This window comes from Oncorhynchus kisutch, linkage group LG13 (assembly GCF_002021735.2).
Source record: "Oncorhynchus kisutch isolate 150728-3 linkage group LG13, Okis_V2, whole genome shotgun sequence".
In the NCBI taxonomy this organism is placed as follows: Eukaryota; Metazoa; Chordata; class Actinopteri; order Salmoniformes; family Salmonidae; genus Oncorhynchus; species Oncorhynchus kisutch.
The window spans coordinates 7,384,666-7,391,402 of record NC_034186.2 but is presented as its reverse complement, the minus strand read 5'-3'; positions in this window follow the sequence as shown (position 1 = coordinate 7,391,402).

Sequence of the window (6,737 nt, the reverse complement as noted above, 5' to 3'; positions counted from 1 at the left end):
AAAGGGAAGCAGGTAAAACAGGGAGGCAGGCAGGTATTTTCTTATTTGTAATTGTTATTATTGAACCTTTATTTAACTAGGAAAGTCAGGTAGACAGACATGTAGACAGGCAGACATGTAGACAGGCAGACATGTAGACAGGTAGACAGGTAGTCAGGTAGACAGGCAGACAGGCAGACAGGCAGACATGTAGTCAGGTAGACAGGCAGACAGGCAGACAGACAGACAGACATGTAGACAGGGAGGCAGACAGACAGACAGACAGACAGACAGACAGACAGACAGACAGACAGGAAGACAGGCAGGAAGAAAGGGAAGCAGGTAAAACAGGGAGGCAGACAGGTAGACAGGCAGGAAGAAAGGGAAGCAGGTAAAACAGGGAGGCAGGCAGGAAGAAAGGGAAGCAGGTAAAACAGGGAGGCAGACAGGAAGAAAGGGAAGCAGGTAAAACAGGGAGGCAGGCAGGAAGAAAGGGAAGCAGGTAAAACAGGGAGGCAGACAGGAAGAAAGGGAAGCAGGTAAAACAGGGAGGCAGACAGGAAGAAAGGGAAGCAGGTAAAACAGGGAGGCAGGCAGGAAGAAAGGGAAGCAGGTAAAACAGGGAGGCAGACAGGAAGAAAGGGAAGCAGGTAAAACAGGGAGGCAGGCAGGAAGAAAGGGAAGCAGGTAAAACAGGGAGGCAGACAGGAAGAAAGGGAAGCAGGTAAAACAGGGAGGCAGGCAGGAAGAAAGGGAAGCAGGTAAAACAGGGAGGCAGACAGGAAGAAAGGGAAGCAGGTAAAACAGGGAGGCAGGCAGGTATTTTCTTATTTGTAATTGTTATTATTGAACCTTTATTTAACTAGGAAAGTCAGGTAGACAGACATGTAGACAGGCAGACATGTAGACAGGCAGACATGTAGACAGGTAGACAGGTAGTCAGGTAGACAGGCAGACAGGCAGACAGGCAGACATGTAGTCAGGTAGACAGACATGTAGACAGGCAGACATGTAGACAGGCAGACATGTAGACAGGCAGACAGGTAGTCAGGTAGACAGGCAGACATGTAGACAGGTAGTCAGGTAGACAGGCAGACAGGCAGACAGGCAGACATGTAGACAGGGAGGCAGACAGACAGGCAGACAGGCAGACAGGGGGCAGGTAGACAGGGAGGCAGGTAGACAGGGAGGCAGACATGTAGACAGGGAGGCAGACATGTAGACAGGGAGGCAGACATGTAGACAGGGAGGCAGGCAGGTAGACAGGCAGGCAGGTAGACAGGCAGACATGTAGACAGGGAGGCAGGCAGACAGACATGTAGACAGGGAGGGAGGCAGGCAGACAGACATGTAGACAGGGAGGCAGGTAGACAGGTAGACAGGGAGGCAGGTAGACAGGGAGGCAGGCAGGCAGGTAGACAGGCAGGCAGGTAGACAGGCAGACATGTAGACAGGGAGGCAGGCAGACATGTAGACAGGCAGGCAGGTAGACAGGCAGGCAGGTAGACAGGGAGGCAGGTAGACAGGGAGGCAGGCAGGTAGACAGGCAGACAGGTAGACAGGGAGGCAGGTAGACAGGGAGGCAGGTAGACAGGCAGACAGGTAGACAGGGAGGCATGTAGACAGGCAGGCATGTAGACAGGCAGACATGTAGACAGGCAGACATGTAGACAGGGAGGCAGGTAGACAGGGAGGCAGGCAGACAGGGAGGCAGGCAGACAGGGAGGCAGGCAGACATGTAGACAGGCAGACATGTAGACAGGGAGGCATGTAGACAGGGAGGCATGTAGACAGGGAGGCATGTAGACAGGCAGACATGTAGACAGGCAGACATGTAGACAGGGAGGCAGGTAGACAGGGAGGCAGGCAGGCAGACAGGCAGACATGTAGACAGGGAGGCAGGCAGGTAGACAGGCAGAAATGTAGACAGGGAGGCATGTAGACAGGGAGGCATGTAGACAGGCAGACATGTAGACAGGGAAGCAGGTAAAACAGGGAGGCAGACAGGTAGACAGGCAGGAAGAAAGGGAAGCAGGTATAACAGGGAGGCAGGCAGGAAGAAAGGGAAGCAGGTAAAACAGGGAGGCAGGCAGGAAGAAAGGGAAGCAGGTAAAACAGGGAGGCAGGCAGGAAGAAAGGGAAGCAGGTAAAACAGGGAGGCAGGCAGGAAGAAAGGGAAGCAGGTAAAACAGGGAGGCAGGCAGGAAGAAAGGGAAGCAGGTAAAACAGGGAGGCAGGCAGGAAGAAAGGGAAGCAGGTAAAACAGGGAGGCAGGCAGGAAGAAAGGGAAGCAGGTAAAACAGGGAGGCAGACAGGAAGAAAGGGAAGCAGGTAAAACAGGGAGGCAGGCAGGTATTTTCTTATTTGTAATTGTTATTATTGAACCTTTATTTAACTAGGAAAGTCAGGTAGACAGACATGTAGACAGGCAGACATGTAGACAGGCAGACATGTAGACAGGTAGACAGGTAGTCAGGTAGTCAGGTAGACAGGCAGACAGGCAGACAGGCAGACATGTAGACAGGTAGTCAGGTAGACAGGCAGACAGGCAGACAGGCAGACATGTAGACAGGGAGGCAGACAGACAGGCAGACAGGCAGACAGGGGGCAGGTAGACAGGGAGGCAGGTAGACAGGGAGGCAGACATGTAGACAGGGAGGCAGGCAGGTAGACAGGCAGGCAGGTAGACAGGCAGACATGTAGACAGGGAAGCAGGTAGACAGGGAGGCAGACAGGCAGACATGTAGACAGGGAGGCAGGTAGACAGGTAGACAGGTAGACAGGTAGACAGGGAGGCAGGTAGACAGGGAGGCAGGTAGACAGGGAGGCAGGTAGACAGGGAGGCAGGCAGGCAGGTAGACAGGCAGGCAGGTAGACAGGCAGACATGTAGACAGGGAGGCAGGCAGACATGTAGACAGGCAGGCAGGTAGACAGGCAGGCAGGTAGACAGGGAGGCAGGTAGACAGGGAGGCAGGCAGGTAGACAGGCAGACAGGTAGACAGGGAGGCAGGTAGACAGGGAGGCAGGTAGACAGGGAGGCAGGTAGACAGGCAGACAGGTAGACAGGGAGGCAGGTAGACAGGGAGGCATGTAGACAGGCAGGCATGTAGACAGGCAGACATGTAGACAGGGAGGCAGGTAGACAGGGAGGCAGGCAGACAGGGAGGCAGGCAGACAGGGAGGCAGGCAGGCAGGTAGACAGGCAGGCAGGTAGACAGGGAGGCAGGTAGACAGGGAGGCAGGCAGGTAGACAGGCAGACAGGTAGACAGGGAGGCAGGTAGACAGGGAGGCAGGTAGACAGGCAGACAGGTAGACAGGGAGGCATGTAGACAGGCAGGCATGTAGACAGGCAGACATGTAGACAGGCAGACATGTAGACAGGGAGGCAGGTAGACAGGGAGGCAGGCAGACAGGGAGGCAGGCAGACAGGGAGGCAGGCAGACATGTAGACAGGCAGACATGTAGACAGGGAGGCATGTAGACAGGGAGGCATGTAGACAGGGAGGCATGTAGACAGGCAGACATGTAGACAGGGAGGCAGGTAGACAGGGAGGCAGGCAGGCAGGGAGGCAGACATGTAGACAGGGAGGCAGGCAGGTAGACAGGCAGAAATGTAGACAGGGAGGCATGTAGACAGGGAGGCATGTAGACAGGCAGACATGTAGACAGGGAAGCAGGTAAAACAGGGAGGCAGACAGGTAGACAGGCAGGAAGAAAGGGAAGCAGGTATAACAGGGAGGCAGGCAGGAAGAAAGGGAAGCAGGTAAAACAGGGAGGCAGGCAGGAAGAAAGGGAAGCAGGTAAAACAGGGAGGCAGGCAGGAAGAAAGGGAAGCAGGTAAAACAGGGAGGCAGGCAGGAAGAAAGGGAAGCAGGTAAAACAGGGAGGCAGGCAGGAAGAAAGGGAAGCAGGTAAAACAGGGAGGCAGGCAGGAAGAAAGGGAAGCAGGTAAAACAGGGAGGCAGGCAGGAAGAAAGGGAAGCAGGTAAAACAGGGAGGCAGACAGGAAGAAAGGGAAGCAGGTAAAACAGGGAGGCAGACAGGAAGAAAGGGAAGCAGGTAAAACAGGGAGGCAGGCAGGAAGAAAGGGGAGCAGGTAAAACAGGGAGGCAGACAGGAAGAAAGGGAAGCAGGTAAAACAGGGAGGCAGGCAGGTATTTTCTTATTTGTAATTGTTATTATTGAACCTTTATTTAACTAGGAAAGTCAGGTAGACAGACATGTAGACAGGCAGACATGTAGACAGGCAGACATGTAGACAGGTAGACAGGTAGTCAGGTAGTCAGGTAGACAGGCAGACAGGCAGACAGGCAGACATGTAGACAGGTAGTCAGGTAGACAGGCAGACAGGCAGACAGGCAGACATGTAGACAGGGAGGCAGACAGACAGGCAGACAGGGGGCAGGTAGACAGGGAGGCAGGTAGACAGGGAGGCAGACATGTAGACAGGGAGGCAGGCAGGTAGACAGGCAGGCAGGTAGACAGGCAGACATGTAGACAGGGAAGCAGGTAGACAGGGAGGCAGACAGGCAGACATGTAGACAGGGAGGCAGGTAGACAGGTAGACAGGTAGACAGGTAGACAGGGAGGCAGGTAGACAGGGAGGCAGGTAGACAGGGAGGCAGGCAGGCAGGTAGACAGGCAGGCAGGTAGACAGGCAGACATGTAGACAGGGAGGCAGGCAGACATGTAGACAGGCAGGCAGGTAGACAGGCAGGCAGGTAGACAGGGAGGCAGGTAGACAGGGAGGCAGGCAGGTAGACAGGCAGACAGGTAGACAGGGAGGCAGGTAGACAGGGAGGCAGGTAGACAGGGAGGCAGGTAGACAGGCAGACAGGTAGACAGGGAGGCAGGTAGACAGGGAGGCATGTAGACAGGCAGGCATGTAGACAGGCAGACATGTAGACAGGGAGGCAGGTAGACAGGGAGGCAGGCAGACAGGGAGGCAGGCAGACAGGGAGGCAGGCAGACATGTAGACAGGCAGACATGTAGACAGGGAGGCATGTAGACAGGGAGGCATGTAGACAGGGAGGCATGTAGACAGGCAGACATGTAGACAGGGAGGCAGGTAGACATGGAGGCAGGCAGGCAGGTAGACAGGCAGACATGTAGACAGGGAAGCAGGCAGGTAGACAGGCAGACATGTAGACAGGGAGGCAGGCAGGTAGACAGGCAGACATGTAGACAGGGAGGCAGGCAGGTAGACAGGCAGACATGTAGACATGGAGGCAGGCAGGTAGACAGGGAGGCAGACATGTAGACAGGGAGGCAGACATGTAGACAGGGAGGCAGACATGTAGACAGGGAGGCAGGTAGACAGGGAGGCAGGCAGGCAGGTAGACAGGCAGGCAGGTAGACATGTAGACAGGGAGGCAGGTAGGCAGGTAGACAGGGAGGCAGGTAGACAGGGAGGCAGGCAGGCAGGTAGACAGGCAGGCAGGTAGACATGTAGACAGGGAGGCAGGCAGACATGTAGACAGGCAGGCAGGTAGACAGGCAGGCAGGTAGACAGGGAGGCAGGTAGACAGGGAGGCAGGTAGACAGGCAGACAGGTAGACAGGGAGGCAGGTAGACAGGGAGGCATGTAGACAGGCAGGCATGTAGACAGGCAGACATGTAGACAGGGAGGCAGGTAGACAGGGAGGCAGGCAGGTAGACAGGCAGACAGGTAGACAGGGAGGCAGGTAGACAGGGAGGCAGGTAGACAGGCAGGCATGTAGACAGGCAGGCATGTAGACAGGCAGACATGTAGACAGGGAGGCAGGCAGACAGGGAGGCAGGCAGACAGGCAGACATGTAGACAGGCAGACATGTAGACATGTAGACAGGGAGGCATGTAGACAGGCAGACATGTAGACAGGGAGGCAGGTAGACAGGGAGGCAGGCAGGCAGGTAGACAGGCAGACAGGTAGACAGGTAGACATGTAGACAGGGAGGCAGACATGTAGACAGGGAGGCAGGTAGACAGGGAGGCAGGCAGGCAGGTAGACAGGCAGACAGGTAGACATGTAGACAGGGAGGCAGGCAGGTAGACATGTAGACAGGCAGGTAGACAGGCAGACATGTAGACAGGGAGGCAGGCAGGTAGACAGGCAGACATGTAGACAGGGAGGCAGGCAGGTAGACAGGCAGACATGTAGACAGGGAGTCAGGCAGGTAGACAGGCAGACATGTAGACAGGGAGGCAGGCAGGTAGACAGGCAGACATGTAGACAGGGAGGCAGGCAGGTAGACAGGCAGACAGGCAGACATGTAGACAGGGAGGCAGGCAGGTAGACAGGCAGACATGTAGACAGGCAGGTAGACAGGCAGACATGTAGACAGGGAGGCAGGCAGGTAGACAGGCATGTAGACAGGCAGACAGGTAGACAGGCAGACATGTAGACAGGGAGGCAGGCAGGTAGACAGGCAGACATGTAGACAGGGAGGCAGGCAGGTAGACAGGTAGACAGGGAGGCAGGCAGACAGGGAGGCAGGTAGACAGGCAGACAGGTAGACAGGCAGACATGTAGACAGGGAGGCAGGCAGGTAGACAGGGAGGCAGGCAGGTAGACAGGCAGACATGTAGACAGGGAGGCAGGCAGGTAGACAGGTAGACAGGGAGGCAGGCAGACAGGCAGGCATGTAGACAGGCAGACATGTAGACAGGGAGGCAGGTAGACAGGGAGGCAGGTAGACATGTAGACATGTAGACAGGCAGACATGTAGACAGGGAGGCAGGTAGACAGGGAGGCAGACAGGCAGGTAGACAGGCA